The sequence below is a fragment of the Gorilla gorilla genome, chromosome 5 (genome assembly GCF_029281585.2).
Source record: "Gorilla gorilla gorilla isolate KB3781 chromosome 5, NHGRI_mGorGor1-v2.1_pri, whole genome shotgun sequence".
Classification (NCBI taxonomy): domain Eukaryota; kingdom Metazoa; phylum Chordata; class Mammalia; order Primates; family Hominidae; genus Gorilla; species Gorilla gorilla.
The window spans coordinates 174533986-174536528 of NC_073229.2; positions in this window are offsets into that span (position 1 = coordinate 174533986).

Genomic DNA, 2543 nt, shown 5'->3' on the forward strand with positions numbered 1-2543 from the left:
GCTACTCTTTGCCCCTTGGTAGCAGCTGCCAATTCTTTTCCTCTATGCTATATGCATTTTAAACCTCTTTTCTGTATTTCTCCTAAGCTAAGCTGGAGCCACACGATGCCAAGTACCTGTACCTCTTGCATCTGTGCAAGAAACCTGCACCTCCCACTTTCCATTCCCCAACCAGGCCGGTGTGGCACTGACGGGCTCTGGCCAAGGACTCTGGCTTGCTATGAAGAAGTGAACAACGGGGGAGCCATTCCAGGGGGATACACACAGGGGCTATTTCTGCACATTTATCTGACACTGACCCTAGGCCTATTTGTACTTCATTTTCTTCATTTGAAAAAATGAGGATACTAATGGGATCTATTGCACAGGGTTGTTGTGAGGCACACATGAGATAATATGTATAAGTGCTAAGAAGAGAACCTGGTACCACATGGTGTGCGCTAGATGTGTCCCCAGTTCTCAACCTGTCACTCTTCCCTCCTCACATTCCATTTAGGGTGAAGAAAGAATTTACCAGCATGACCTAGAGAGACCTGCCTCATCGGGCATTTTGCTACCTCTCTGGCTTCCTGCATCCCCTGTTTATGCCCTCCTGAAATGCTCAGCTCCTGTCAATCCTCTCCATAGGTACCTGTTCCTTCCAAGGCATAGGCCTTTGCCCACACCTGGAATGGAATTAAAAGAAATTAAAAAATGTGTAAGCAAAACTCAGTTGTATGTAAGAAAAACCAATTCCCCCCGAGGAAGAGAAAGAGCTGAAATCCTTTAAAAATTGACTGCCTGTTTTTCTGAGGCTAGTGAGCCTTATCTCCCCCTTTCCCAGGCATTGTGAAGACCCTGTTTCTCTAGCTGTGCAGCTGCAAGGTCACTAGACAGATAATCTCAAGTCATAAAACATGCTGTTCCTTGAAAAGTAAGAAATAATGTAATGCATGTCTTAATTGAATAACTGTCTTTGTTTCTCGTTTCTGTAATACGATTCCCCCTGCACAAATCTCCCCCCACCCCACAAAATGCTTAAAAGGTAGCTTGACTCTTTGTTCGGGGCTCAGTCCTTTGGATGTTAATCCGACTGGGTCAGTGCACCTAAATAATTAAATAATTCCTCCTCAACCCATCTCTGATGCCTTAATTATCCTGCTGCACACCATGACCTCTGCCTGGAAGGCTCTCTCCTCCCCCATGACTGATTCCCACTCACAGCTCCGACCTCAACTCAGCCATTCCTTCCTCTGGGAAGCCTCTGATTTCACCAACTCGGCCCAGTCACACTCCAGTCAGCTCCCTAGCAGCTCTTAGGGAAGTTGGAATGTGGCATTAGTATATGAGATTCGATCCGCTTGTCTCTCTGTGGCTCTTGGCTCCAGGAGCATGTGCAGCCCCTACTGCCCTCCGTTCTATTTCTGGCCCCAAATGCAATGCCTTTTGCATGGATCCCAAAAAATATATTTTGAATGAATGAGTGAATGAATGAAGGAAGGAATGCATGGTCATTTTGCTTTTCTTCTCTATCTTGAACCAAGCAATTCAGAGCAAGAATCTTTTCTTTCCCATTGCAAGTCACCAAACATGATGGAAAGCTGCCTTCTGGCATGGTTGTCCTTATGTTTCTGCTCCTCCGGGGCTCTCAGTGGCTTCAGAATCCCCTACAGACTCATTCTGCTGGGCACATGGTCTGAAACCCAAGAGACTCAGGCAATACTCAATTAGCCAGCCAGCTGCTGCACGCCACAGCTGTTAGCATTCCCTTCTGAGATGGGGGTGACTCCCAGACTTCACCCACTAGTGCACTATAACCAATTCCCACCACCCCATTTTTCCTGGGCTTAATCCTCTTCCTGACACTGATATGAATTGTGCTTTTGTAGTTACAGGCACCGAGGAGCTTTCTGATTCTTCGAAGGTAAGGAGACACATGGGCTGAAACCGAGGCAGGCCTGGGACCTCCTAGGAGCAGAGGCAGTTGCCACCCATGGCCCTCACCTTGTCCTTCCCCTGGGCTGTGAGGCATTGCTGCCTTGCAGGTCTTGCTTCTCTCTGCACATTTGTCTTGCTCTTCTCTTGCTATGGAGTGGTTTCTTTATTCTGTGTTTTTAGTGGGATGTAAAGAGAAGCTGGGCCCCAACACAGGCTCTGCCATTTTCAGCTGCCTGCGTGGGGTTGGATCACATGGACTGGACATGTCCCCTCTGACACCCTTTCAGCAGGCACAGGGAGGGCACTTTCCTGTATAAAAGCTGTCGGCATGGCAGGCAGCACCACCAAATTCAATGGTCTGTGGAGGCCAGTGCTTCCATAATAAACTTTGTTTATTATCTTTTACAGAGTTGTCTGGAGTTAGAGAACCAATAAGACATACATCTTAAAAAACAACTGTCTATCACAAAAAGGAGTATTACAATATATGATACAATAAAACCATCAAAATGAGTATTGAAATAAATAACACATATTCAATTTTTTAAATAGATAATATATTTACAACAGCTCAAAATACTTAAATTATGGAATAGTATTCAGTAGAAATTCTCTCACCCTTGTCC